General features: G+C 40.3%; 1 protein-coding gene across 2 annotated transcripts in view; it reads right to left on the minus strand.

The window, feature by feature from the left end:
• The window catches only part of LOC143369429 (CCR4-NOT transcription complex subunit 6-like), a 417,004-nt gene that overhangs the window by 210,296 nt on the left and 191,650 nt on the right, over positions 1–15,058 (minus strand). The window lies entirely within an intron of this gene.

The raw sequence follows: 15,058 nt of genomic DNA on the forward strand, positions 1-15,058 counted from the left end.
TTCCTTTCACCCTTCGCCATCTTGCCAGATTTTAAGCGTAGCCGTGCATAAGCGACAGAAGTGATGGATCCAAACAACCTCGACACTTCCATACAATTGACTCCACAACTTCGCGAACTTGTACACCATTCAAAAAAGGAAGACAATGGCGTTTACGCGTAAATAAACACACTGAAATCGAAGGGAACTGGATGTATCAAGATCGTTTAATAAAAAGTTCAATTCGCATATAATTTTGCGATCAAATTCTAATAATTGGCTTCATTTCGAATATCGATTTGTAAGACGAATATATTCTGATACTCCATCCGGGAAATAAAATTTTTACGTGCAAATTTTAGTACGTAAGTACTCATTCAGGGTAATTCGATTTTTCCTGTATTCCTTAATCGATAGATTCCAAAATCACTTGACCACAAAGTAACAGCTCGTCAAAGCGTTATTAATTAAGTGACATCCTGAAGTTTTAGTAATAACATGATGACAGCATGCCATGCGACAGGCGTATAGAGATCTATATCGAAGCCACGTGGAAGGAACGTTCTCCGTTAAATTTTAATGACAGTTCCGAAGTTTGGTCATGAAGCAGCCGTTGAGGCTTGCCCGCTGCCGGGTATTCTCGAAATTAAATTAGATGGGGTATCGTCATACAGCTCCCTGCAGCTTGCATATTCCGCACTAGTTGCTTCTTAGTTGATTTACTTGTAAACGCGTTTCTGATGTAATCTGTCGATATTCGCAACTAACTTGCTGAGAATCTATATTCCGCAACTCTGCATTCGAAACTTGTTGCGGTTCATTGTCACAGTCGAGGCATTCCTGTCTTCCAGCAGGGCTTTCATTGCGCATTCCATGGTGAATTATTAAAACTAGGAATACTTAGGTGAAAATTAAGGAACTTCATACTGGAAATCTTTGTATACTATTTGCAAAATGTCTGCAGCAGAATTTATCTGTTTATTATACAGTGAGTAAAAGAAGTATTTGGACACTTTTTAAAATCGCATAACTTTTTTAGAATTGGTCCAAACGACTTGAGTTTTTTTTAGAAGCTAGAAGGATTAGTTTGCTAAATGACGTATTTGGTCGTTTTGAAAAAAAAATGTATTTGGTCGGAATAGCGAAAAAAATAGTAAAGGTCGATTTTTAAACTTTTTTTGTGAGCTTGTAATGAAAACTCGAAAAAAAACCGTTAAAAAAAAAGAATCGCGAAAATTCCCGAAATCAGCGATTTTCGACCTTATTCTGCGATCTTTAAACGTTTGTAGCTCGGAGCAACGTTAACCGATTTTGATGAAATTTTAGGCACATATACAACTTACTTCAATCTACAAACGGGTTTTTTGAATTTTCATTACAGGCTCACAAAAAAAAGTTAAAAAAACGACCTTTACAATTTTTTTTTTCTATTCCGACCAAATGCATTTTTTTCAAAACGGCGAAACACGTTACTTAGCAAACTAATCCTTCTAGCTTCTAAAAAAAACTCATGTCGTTTGAACCAATTCTAAAAAAGTTATGCGACTTTAAAAACCGTCCAAATACTTTTTTTACTCACTGTAGGAAAGAATTACAGTATAAAAATTTGTTTCGGAAACATCGCGTTGTTTTCTACCACTCTCGCACCACCGGTGCAACATCATTTACCAATCTATGGCTGCGTAAACATTAAGGAAAATTTAGTTTGAACACAGATAGAAGTTCTCCATTGAATCAGTCATAAGATACGAAAGAGAAAAAGAAGTTCACGACACAGTGCTGAATTATTAAGGTACAAGATTCAAAATTTACGAAAGTTGTAATTTAGGAGTTACAACATTTACTTACAATAGCTACATCTTTGAACAAACGCCAGCCGCGCACAGTAGGAATCAGAAAATCACGCGGCACCCAAATCATACAAAGAATCCAAAACTATCACATACCAGTTACTTACACTACCCACAATTAATCGCCGAAATTAACACCATGCAATCCGTCACTAATTCAACACAGCTGACGACGAATATATTTCAGAAACCGAGGATGTTACCAGTAAAGCTGCTTCATACAGGCATTTTTCTCAACCGATATCCGCAGTTGAATGGACTCGAACCCACTATCGAGCGCACCACTTTCCCGGTCCCGATCCATCTACTTCCGTTTGAACGTGGCTCCCTGCGCAATCTACACCCCGGACAAATCAAACAAAAGAAAAAAGATTTCTCATCTAGCTGAACAAACCGTCCAACGAACCGTTCGCGAATTCCAAGAGCTAGACATATCCGATGGCGTACCTACCGAACGAAACTAATGGATTTATTAATTAAACGCGTAATCGCTTCAGCCCCTATGCCGTGTGATCGAACGCGATTAAAATTGGCGGCAGGCTGCCGTGGCGGCTCGCAGCGCTGCCGATTGAACATCGAATACGCTATTTCACGGGTCAAAAATGTAATGCTCCGTGCCGAATGCGTCGTTTCGGTGGGTGCGTGTGAGTGCTGGCGGGGCGCCCCAGTGTAATCGTAGGTGTGCACGTGCAATGGGCGCACCTGGTGGCCGATTAATTATCGAGATATTTCGCGTCAGACGCGCGTCTGTGGTCGCGTGCACGTGCTCGTACGCGACGGCCGCGTTTGCCATTGGGCATGTATACGCGTCCAAGCCGCGGAGCTCTTAAGCTGGGTGCACACTACCCGCGTCGCTTGGCTCGCTCCGCCGCAGCGTTGCCAGATGTAGGGAGAAAATGGCCCCGTAGCGAGTAGTAGAGAGGGAAGCCTCGCATGGTGGTTGGTGTGCACAAGTCGTATTACTCTATATAGATACCTATATGTTAAGATTATAGTCTGAAGAATATTCGGGCAAAATTTTATTGAAATTGGTGCAGTAATCTCTGAGATATTTTTGGTACGTGCAGCAAAAGCTGTAACTACGAAAAGGCCTTGGGAGAAGGGGCTGCTATGACACCATTTCTTAAGGTATCAAATTTTTTGCTCGAAGAGAATACAGCTTAGTTTATAAACAACAAGGTGTATATCTTGATTTTTTAAATATCACGTTTTTTATATGAAGAGAAAAATCACAAAAATGCCACTATTTTTTGACCTGTCAAGGGTATGTAACCCCTTAAATCGGAGCGGGGTTTCGCGAAACTTTGCGGCACTAAAAATGTTACGAAGAGCTCGTCATCGCAAATTCTGATCCGCAAGAGCCAACGTATCACGAGCAGAGAAAGCGAATAATTCGAATGGATCTAATAAATGATTCGACAACTCGGGCAAAGCGAACAGGAGTCGGCACGAGCGCGACGACCGAAATCACTGGAGCGGTCTGGACCCACCCTTAGTTCTACCGCGCGACCTACGTCCGAGCACGGCTGCCCGGTGCTCGCGACTTTTGCTTTTTGGCAGCGTGCATATTGCAAGTCAAATGTCAGACAATGAGCCCCCGTGTAAAATGGAAATCACGGCGTGAGAAGCGGCCGTGCCCACGTCCGCGAAGAATTTACATGAGAATGCCGCGCCGGAGAGGACGGTGACGCGTTTCGATAGCCCGCCGCCATGGGTTTATTAGTGCCTGCTTAAGGTTTCGAGCTTCCTGCGTGGCCTCGATCGATGCTTGCGCGAATGCTTTTGAACCACCTTCGAGGCGGAACATGGAATTGGGGATAGTAGGTAAGGGATGAAACGGCGTGGACGTTGATTAAAATAAAAGAGGGTTCGTCCAAAAGTCACAGTTAATCCCCTGCACTCCAACTATGCCTCCCAGGTATGCCGAAGTTTAAATTGATTTATTCCACTTTGCAACGAAATGTCAGAATTCGTAATTCATAGAAGTGTGAGGATTTAACCCGGCCGAAACACCAGCTCTCCATTTTAGAGAACTGGTCGCGATATGCGCAGCGTCGAGTAAGGATAATCCGAAGTTGCTGGGGAATCGACGAGCGGATAAGTCGCAGCGCAAAGGGTTAAGTCTGTTGTAAACGTACTTTTTTCAACCACTTGGTGTAGTGGTCTTGGGTCAGGGTGGTGGATGAAAAGGGTAGTTCTAATATGAGATGTGTGTGTATATTGTACAGTAATTTTATGCACACCGAAATTTGAATGTACTCTTAGGGTCACATAAGCTTCCACCACGCTTTGTGCATCCAAGGATTCACCAAACTACACTCATAGTTGCTTATCACCCATTCGGCATGTAATAATACTGATTTCTGCATTCTTCTCTTCTTTTCTCAACAACAATTTTTTATTTTATTGTTTCCAAGTACAAATTTCTAATCGTCGGCAATTATTAAATAACTTGAATAAAAGTGAATAATTGTGCAAACGCTACATAGAACGCCTCCAGTTACTTTGAACTCCACATTTTTATACGTTTATAGAAGCTTGACCTCGCCCAAAGGCATAAAGGAACATTATAATCAAGAAATAACGAATCAATTTTTCATTATACCTACATTAGAAAATGAACAATTCAAAATTCATCCTCTTCGAGTAAACAGATTCTATTATACATTACGCAACAAGATTACGTGAAATTTTCTATTCGTCCCATTCTACTTTCGTTGCGAAACTCATTGGGGAACTTTTATCCGGAACGGTGCCATTTTCCACTCGATTTATAAATCGGGGAACATTTTCCACGATACCGAGACGCAGTCGCGATCTTTTGCCAATTCCGATAACAGTCTGCACCTGCAGTTTCATAAAAAGCTCAGCCAATGATAACTGCACCGTCGGAGCCTCCAAAAACAGCTGGCAGAACCTAACAAAACCTAATTTTCATAGCGAGCATTTTCAACCACTAAAATTCTTTTCGCGCTACAAGTACGAGGCTAATTAAATTTTCCTTTCTGTTCTTCGTTTATGATCAAAATTCCTTAGTTTCTTTAGCGTCACTATCAATTCAATGGACCCATGTGCATCTACTAGAGAATTACCCAAAACTTCCACAAAATTCTCCTAAATCTTCATCACTAGTGTGCCTTTCGACTAGTGTGGCTCCAAAATCCAGGACATTACCTTACTGAATTTTTACTTCTATGGTCTATGATTACAGTGAGGCATTTTTAGGGAAAGTTTCCAGAGAACGTGAATTACCATTCTCTGAAGGAAATCGGACCTGTTTAGACGTTTAGAGAATCGAAAAGATCAAGTCACACTCACTGGAATGAGAATCGGTCACACTTAATTGACTCATTCCTACGTTATTATCAAAAACGAACCGAAAAATATAATTTTCCATCACACACATACTGACTGAATGCACCATGAAGCAGATGCTCGCCGATCCGGATGCTTTCAACAATGTGCTCAAATTCCTCGAAGGCATTGGAATCCGCCAACTGATCCAGTGTTTTTACTTACCAGTGCCTCCCTTGACTGAGATCCAGGACGATTTTTACCCATTCATTCCCTTAGTGTTAACTTAACCAAGTTACTTTGTATCCAATGTAGCTGCTACTGATCACGGAAGTGTCAAAACACTCGATTAAAAAAAATTATCATTAGAATTAACACAGTAGTGCTCTGTTTCGCTCGTTATAAGACATTTGTTTTTCCTGAAACGACCCACAATCTGCGGGTAAAACGCTTATACTCAAAAGTAGTAACGTTTTCCAAGAATAAATATGAAGATGTCGATTGCTTTACTGCTCTGCTATTTTACTGTCGAATTACGAAAGACATCTCACGGTGCTTCCTTCGGAGTAAGTTTCAGCGCGATGCTTGACCCAAATACTTTTCCAACTGAATATTCCCTTATGTGACTGAGATTTCAGCCGAGTCTCGAAATGCAGGTGCAACTACGGCTGCTGCTTTCACAGCACACCAGCTGGATCACGGAAAAAGCAACCGCGATGAAGAAATGCTGAAGTAGAAGAACATGTAGATACTTATTGCTTGACATTTCAAATTTTCATCCGCGTGGGTGACTCGAAGACACGTGCGTGCTCTTGCGTGCACAGTAGAGTGTTGATTATTCCAACAATGTTATGTGCTGCAAGGTAGAATGTTGTTAGCTTACACTGTGCACCAAATGTCAAAGGAACGTTCCGGTCTAGAGCCCCCCAAAAATAGGTGATCTTTAGGAATTAATTAAAGGAAAACTACTGTATATAATTTAATGGGACTTTTTGCATTGTATTAAGGATGTCTTAGATTATAGATACATATTTTTTGTTTTATAATTAATCATTACAGACGGCACTGGGGAGTCGTTAAAGTCAAGGCGTCAAAAAATTGATCAAAATTGGTGGGACCTGTATCCCTAAAAGTTATTATCCGATTCGACTGAAAAATTTTTTATTTTGAAGAATATACTTCTGGCTAGGGGGAAACCAGAAAAAATGCAAAAGTGACGTTTTTTAAGAAAACAACGACACTTGAAGTTTGAAATCACTTTCCCCTATATTTTTCATCCTTTCAACGCCTTTGAAAATTATAAATTTTCAATTTTTTGTATTTCTTTCTGGTATCCCTCCTAGCCAGAAGTATATTCTTCAAAATAAAAAAAGTTTCAGTCGAATCGGATAATAACTTTTGGAGATACAGGTCCCACCGTTTTGAGAACACTTTTTCGAGAAAAACGCGTTTAAAGTTTTACGTGAGTGCCGAGTGGCCGGGTGTTACCCATGCACTTGCCGCTACTCAAATGCCTATAACTTCGGGAATTTTACGAATTTCAACAAATCCTTTTAAACACGCATTCTTAAAAGGTTGAACATTCGAAAAATGAAATAAAAAAAAATCGACTTTTAAACCAGAACCTCCCTTTAACTTGGTATTAGCAAAATATTAGTGCAAAGTTTAATGTTACTTTACGAAGTATTTATGCCACATGTTACGTTAATAACAATTAATGGGTAACTATTATAAGAAATAATAATGCAGTTACTGTTAAGTCCTCAACAGAAACAGGTATATTTCTTAGCAGTTAATTTATTTTCACGTAACACGGTTATTTTCGAATACGTTCTACCGCCGTATCTATAAATAAAACATATAACAATATTACTGTGCAATTACTGCCTGAATGCTACGACGCTCGATATATTGCCCAAAATAAGTCGAGTGCTTCATCAATCATGGAACTATGAAAATTATACACGCCATGTGAATTTGCGAGTACATCGTTAAGTATCTCCAGTAATACAGAACAGAGATCTGTCTGTGCTGTTAAACATGAAATAAGATCGAATTCTCAGGTATACGCGGGATAATAGATCGGAATCAAACTCGCGCATACGTGCGAGTGGCAGGTGAAGTGTTAACAGTACGGGGAAAGAGTGAGGTAATAAATCGTTTGGAAAGTGGTAAAACCGTAACTGAAATAGCATCCAATTACGGGATTGGAAAATGAACAGTTCGTGGCATAAAAGGAGTTAGAAAACGCTCGCAAAACGGTACGAGCCGCAAGAAGAAAGCAGCCCCGCGGAAGTACCAACTTCGGAGAAAATATGTAATCTAGGAGCTCAGAAGAACTGGAAGAGTGGACCGAAAAGCAAAGAGTGCGATTAAGACATGCATTCTGACGGAACTTCTGTTGGCAGATATAATGACATGTAATAAACGATCGTTTTCTCGCTTGAGTCATATTTGATTAACCGTCACACGAATTGCTTCCCTCCATTGAAACAAATTTATTACGTCCTAAATTGAAGGGGAAAGGGGGGGGGGGAGAATAGGGAATGTCCATTTTTCGTGATTTTGCGATTACTAGTATATTTGTTGGTGGCCACTGGGACTAAACAACGGTCTAATCACAAAGGGTTATAAACTTCAAATGCCCCGCAAGATAACGTTAAAGATTTGACATGGTTGAAAACTGGAAATGGCCGCACTCATTTCCTAAGTATAAGCTTCTGTCGTCAAGTTAAAACAAGAAATTATTTAAGAAAAGAATTAAATTCATTGAACCTTGTTTCATTACTGATGGACTAAAGTAGATATTAAAACTTAATTTCCTCGATAGAGCTGTTTTATCATATTCCCTGTTCCCCCCTAACCCTTCAATTCAAACACGCGACGTTGCTGAACAGTGTGCTGTGCAACCAATGAATGAAATATAGCTGCCAAGTTGGTAATTTAAGTCAGGACCTACTGCCCACGTGTGAGTCCTGCTTGCACGTCTTTCACCCCCTCTATACGTCGGTTTTTGCTTGCACGGGGCGAGCACACACATAATGCAGCATCGACTAAAGAAGGCGGAGTACAGAGAAGTCCTTAAGCTCTAAAGCTCGCGCTGGATATCTCTGAGCTGGGTATTTAGTGAGCATCGAAGCATTTGATACTTCATGCAGCTACAGGCACATGCACAGAGAATTGTTACACTAATATGTAACACACCGAAGCCGAAAGATAAATTCGACAGTCGCAGAGTGCAAGAGTAGTATGTTGCACCCTACTCAAAGGCAGCGTTAGGATCGTGCTAGATTGTTCTAATCCTTGTTTCCTTCTGCAGGTGGAATCGCGAACTGAAGCCTGCGCCTGGAACGCTTGTAAGTTCGGGAGGATTAATTCCAGAATAAAACTCAGAGCTCCAGGTATACAAAGTGTACTTTAAATGTCGCCTTCTTAACACTACGGCGTACCCTTTAAATGTGAATTCGATCGGGGTCTGGAGCACGCTGCTTAAAAACTCACATCGTGGCAATGCATCTTCCCATACCTAACCTCCCCCGAAGCCAGGATATACGTGACCAAAGTTCTAGTTAAGTTTCCCACGCTCCTCGTACTCTGTATTTCTTAACCGCTTCCAGGACCATCGAAGTCTCCTCGGGAGCACGAAAATTGTCTGAGCCGCAGGAAATCGTAGAAAGTCCCTATTTACCCAGGCGCTACCGCCGATATTTTTGGGAAACATGGGAGTTGCCGATGAGTGATTGAGCTGTCCATTCTCGACTACAGAAAATCAAGTCTCTTATTTATTTTGTGTAAGGCTGAACAAATTGTTCGGTCCTTTCGCTTGGTTTATGTTTGTAACTTTAGCCAGGTTTAAACTGTGAACGGTAAGAAAAGTAAAAGCTTGTAGAATAAACCAGTGGTACAAAGATATTACTTAAAGCCTAGTATTAACTATCAGTTAATTAAGCACAGAGATGGGCAAAATTTGTATTCAAACAAAAATTTTGAATAACGAATGAAAATTGAAATTTTTTTCGTCATGTGTCGAATAAAGTTAACCGAGGTTACCTGAAAAAAAATTAACTTTATTCGTCAAATAAATTCTCATCGAATAAAGAAAACTAACTTTATTCGTCGAATAATCTGAAGTTACAGGAACTTTTATTCGAACCGTTATTTAAATAATTTTTTATTTAGTTAATGCCCCACTCTGATTACGTATACACATAAAAATATGAATTTTAAACTTCCTCTTGACCATAGACATGTATAGACGGAGCGTAAGCTAAGGGGGGTTGCAAGGTTCGCGGTAAGGGGAGCGATACAGGTAAATCGAGTACCTCAGTGGTTCTTTCGGCATGCCGAATGCATCCGAAGCTGACCCAATGTGCCTGTATCTGAACGTCTGCCTTTTCCCTTCCAAGCTTACGTTCCCCTCGCCGATAGTCCCAGCTTCTGCTTCGTCTATACATGTCTATGCTCTTGACCACCACCCTAGGTTGTAAACGCCGCCAAAATTCGAAACGAAGGTGCATCGCTGATGGGCACTGCTGTTAACGCTACTCGGAGACTCCTTTTCAACCATCGCACGCTTCCTACAAGCAACGTCCTTTTTTTACCAATCCTTCACCAATAGAAAATAATTGGTAGAAGGTTTACACTCACTCATACTTGAAGAACTCTGACAGAATTCAGTATATAATTACCAGTGAGAACGAACTCGCACAGTGAGCACCTAGTTAAATAAAAGAAGAACCCAGCGATTACACCAGTGCGAGGACAGTCACGCTTTTGTACTCATATACACACACAGAGTTGTCGACACACTTCGGCGCAACAATAATCCGCAATGAAAAGCTATCGAACGTGTATTATAATTGAAAGCTGCGCATGGAATAACATCAATTATTATACAATTACTTCGTGGATAATACATCGTAATTATACAACGAACATGTATAGTAGAAAGGAGGAACGGCGTCGGTTGAAAAGGAGCCAACACGATGTAACCGTTTCGTTACAAAAGCGCACGTGTCCATGTTCTGCGCGCGACAACTGAAATCGCGCGCGGCCAAGCAAAGCCGACGGAGCTGTAATGACGAAGCGACAGCACCCAATGCGCGTAATAATTGTTACGACACGCTTGTCACGTGGCGCGAATAATTTCATTTATTCGATATTTCTGACATGCTAGCAGCGGATCAGGGAACGACAACAGCCTGACAGCTCCCATTCTTGGGACTATAATGGGCATCTTCATGTTCGTATTCTCTTTGAGCGCACGGTGGATTAAACAACTGTGCTGCGTGTGTAGGATTCCTCGAATTTAATAATAAACCGAGCTGAATATGTATTATTCCATGGAAGCAAAAAGAGATGATACACGGAGGTACTTAGAAATGGTACTTTTCATGAAATTACAAACGAGGAACGAGGAGAATCGCTTGATCTTATAATGGTAAATTTTAGTCCGCGCGCGTCTTTTCATGGTTAGAGAGAATATTTCTGGCATTTCTTGCAACTCCGTTCTTTCAATTCTAATTCGCAAAGGACACGCGACAAAGGGTTTTACTACAAACGAATGGTGCGAATTTAGGCCAAGTCTTCTTTCATTTGAAGTGCATTATTATTCTGGTAATACATATATATTGGCGTTATTTTAATTTCAAATAGGTAGCTTCACAGTCGAAATTTTTAAGAACATTACAGCCACTCTACCGTCAAATTAACAATGCATATTTTGGCGCAGGAAATTACCCACGGAAAAGCTTTACGGTAATAATTGACCGAGAAGTGTAATCGGCTTTGCTTCGTATTATGCGGCGAACGTCTAAACGTTTCATAATTACAAGTACAAAGCGGCAATTTCGTTAGTACACAGAAACGTTAAATAACTGGGTTGCACGATTAATTTGCAGGCCATTAAAAGTCCGTAATTACGGCTTGAAAAAGGATAGCACGTTAACCCTTGCATTATTTATAATATTGCAGGGAATTTTAGTAACAAGGCAAAAAATTTACCTCGTTAATTCATAAAAAATATACGTATCCACGGTAACTGTTGGATTTACTAAATAAATATGTACTTTACTTTCTTCGATCTTAATTGTTTTATCAGCTGTCATCTTATGTTAAAAGTTATAAAAATAGCAAATGCAACTGCTACTACGTGCTACCTTCAAATCAATGCATTTGGGTAATACACGAGCACTGCAAATACTATTCTGGAATGTCGCGATATAAGGGCACATTTTCAAACTAAGGGTCCATTCTACTTTGCCGGTCGAAAAAGAGGCGTATTATCATGATTTTTTTTCAAGAAGTAACGAACAGATTTTAATGTTTTTCTTTTTGTTAAATATTTATTATTCCACATGTGTCGTGTTAAATCGCAATGTGTGTGCCTCAGTGAGAACACAGACCCTCTGCGGAAGTCTTCCTCGATCATAAAGTGGTCATAAAATTATAAAAATAGAATGATTATGTCCCATAGGGGTGTATGCATACACTGAACTAGAATCATCCAGGTATCAAAAATAGTTTTGTTCCACCCACAAAAAAACAGAACGATAGACACTTGTTCTTTGCAAGGCCGGTATTTTCTAACCACACTTGATAATTTCGGGCAAAAATTCGATCCTCTAGGATGTACACAATTTGACAACTCCGGTGGCGCGGGCGCAACGAAGATATACCAATAAAACAATATTAAATGAATTATTATTAAATATAATAAAAGTTTTCTGGTTGTCTGAATATACAGTAAAACGCTCTTAAAGTTTTGGAAAGATTCTCTTTGTATTTGTTGAGAAAATAATTCTTAAAAAATCACCGTGCGTTCAGCGTCCTGAACTAGCTTCCCCCTTAAGTGGTCGCGGAGAAACAATTTCCTTCATTGACTTGGCATTAGTTAGGTAAAGTCCTCGTTCAGTACCACATGCACCTACCTATCACCCACAATAAATACCAACGTTATTAATAATAAAGTAACATTATCCTCCTCATTTATCTCACACACATTACAAATCCACATAATTAAAAACTCATAAAATCCAAGTCCCCAAAGCCTCAGAAAACCTCTCAGAACTCGAGCACTGCAGAAGCCACCTTGCAACAAGCCCGCGAAAAAAAAAATAGTCGAAATCACACGACCCTAAATGCCCCATACCGCGAATGAAGACGTTCACTCGATAAAACAGGGAGAAAATTAAACGAGACCGAATAATGCAGATCGGGCGACCCGCGTGCCATTTTAATTGCCACGAGCAGCATCATGAGAAAGTGGGAACGGAAGCGCGCGGACCGCGCACCGTTACCGATTACATCGCCGCGTTGATCACGCATTTAAATTATCAAAGTTACGTTTCACTAGTTTACAGGCGATAAATAACGCGGCCGTTCATAATGAAACATTTTCAGCCGTTAGTTACCGCGCATCCGCTAAATTCTCCCCGGCTGGAATTTATTCCGCCACTATATCAGAACGTGCCGCGGAATTTATTTCGCGCCTGCATAACCGCGGCCCCGCTAGGAAAAACACGCCAAGAGGTCCCCCAGCTATCAGCTCCCGCCACCCCCGGCGTCCAATGGTAGGTAATCGAAACATAACGCGGAAAACAGACATCGCTAACGAGTCGTCCGTGACATCCGCGGACGAACGCGGCCGCGTATTAATTAACGATAAGTGAACCGGTGAACCGTAGGGGGTTTTTCGTAATTGTACATCTAGCCGCGCAAAGAAGACGGTTATGCGTCCGGTTGGGCGACTTGGACGTTAAGGCTAAACGTCCAGGCCGACTATTTCCTCGAGCCCGGACGAGTGTGGCTTGCCTTGTAATCCGCTGTAAACTACGGCGTAACCGGGAGGATTGTTAACGCGGCAATTTTTCCTTCCACGGGGACCCAAGTAGATCGAACTCGTTATAACAGTTCCAGGCCGAACGGGCGGCGCGCGGGGCGAACGAACTGCGTCGACACTGTTCACGTACAGGCGTAAGTAACAATTTATCGACAGTGGAGAGAGGTAGAAGAACGAAATGTATCGGGACACGTACGTTCGCGGTCTTAATTACAATTTAAACGGTAATTAAGTTTCCAATAGAATCGCGGCGACGGTGGTGCAATGCGCAACCGTCGCCGCACCGAGGTTCGTTAAGTTTTTCCTCGGAATGACCCAAGTCTGTCCCGTCACATTCTTTCCAATTGTTCCTAGACTGTTAGACTTGTTTCGTCTTTATTCTAAGGCTGCTTTCGATATTCGTTGAATCCGTCGAATCGGAAGTACCGGGTAAGTGTGGGTGGATGACTGGTGACTCTTCATACTTACAGAATTCGCGGTATCAACAATATCTCGAAGATTACCCGACTAATTTGAGTGAAATTTTGCAAGAATATTCTTAAAACTATAACCTAGTACCTGTCAATGCCGGTTTTGAAAAATATTATTTTTTAAAAATGACAGCTATTCAAAGTCGAGCATATGATTTTCGACCTAACTTTTCATCTTCTCTTGTTAATAAATAACAAAAGAAGACACTAATCGAAAAATCGTCTCGACAAGTACTAGATTATAGTCTTAAGAATATTCGTGCAAAATTCTATTTAAATCGGTCGCAATAATCTCTGAGATATTTTTTGGCACCGCAAATGTACGAGGCCTTGAGAGAAGAGACTGCTGTGGCATCAGTTCTTAAGATATCGAATTTATTTTTTAAGATAATACAGCTTAATTTAAACATAAAAATGTGTATGCCTTGATGTTTATATGTAACGTTTTTTATACGAAAAAAATATTCCTAAACATCACCCTACTTTCCAACCTGCCGAAGGTATCTAACCCTTTAAGCCTCCTGATAAGTTTGGATAATGTGTTGTGTTATTTGAAAATGGGGTCGTCGAATGAATTCGTTCTACAATTTTTCCATTTATGTGGAGAAATAATCTATAATTTGGAATCCATCTTGGAAGTCACACAAAAATAGAAATATAATTTGTGATTTGCCAAATGACAAGTACCGACCGTATCGAGCTGCATTTAGCAGGACTTCGTGTCCAGGGTTCAACAAAGGTTCTCGGGGAGGATTCCAGTAAAAGTTGTATTCGTTTTTATGTAAACTGTTCGCAGGTGAACCGATTACGCGCGAAAAGTAGAATGGGTGTAATGGCTACTAAAATTACCATGTACTTCTACCGCGAAGGGATCCTGTACCTTCAGTTTGCTATCGTGGCGAAACGTATTTAGCAACGAAGGTAAAGCGATTATGCTTAATGGGAGACTTCCCTGAAGCGGACTTCGAGGAAATTACGCTGGGGTATTGTTTTTAATTAAAGCAACAGTGGTTGGGGCATTCTGGAATGAAATTAAACGAAAGAGATCGAGAACGTAATCGATACGTAGTGAAACACTTGAGAACGGTATCCTTAAGGGTTTTAATAAAATTCTAGAACAGGTCTTTTTGTCTTTAAAGTTACCAGCACAATGAAGAGTTTGATTATCGCCCGCAGTTGATGGCGATTCTTGTAATTCACACAAGGGAGTTCAAGGTACACATCAAAATGTTGTTGAGATATTGGACTGTGTTGTAAATACGAAACGAGTTCTTAGGAATTTCTGTATATTCATTAATTTTATTATTTTATTCTTAATTTATTTCGCGGGTAAAGACCCTATACTTTACCATATACACTTAATAAAGTTAAAAAAAGGAAACAGTGTGAAAGGAAGAAAAGAAACGTCGGTGCAAAAATAAACAAGCAATAAAACAAGAAAATAATAGAACTAATGAACTAATAAAATTAAAATTAACGGATGTATACGCAGACTTTACTGCGAGCCAAAGACCGCAAACGATATTTAAAGGAGGCCAGTGTACCATTAAAAAAAGTCGACATGTTAGCTATAAAGATTCGCTAGTTTAAATAATAATATTCTGTTGATGGAGTTATTTATAGCA

This window comes from Andrena cerasifolii, chromosome 1 (assembly GCF_050908995.1).
Source record: "Andrena cerasifolii isolate SP2316 chromosome 1, iyAndCera1_principal, whole genome shotgun sequence".
In the NCBI taxonomy this organism is placed as follows: domain Eukaryota; kingdom Metazoa; phylum Arthropoda; class Insecta; order Hymenoptera; family Andrenidae; genus Andrena; species Andrena cerasifolii.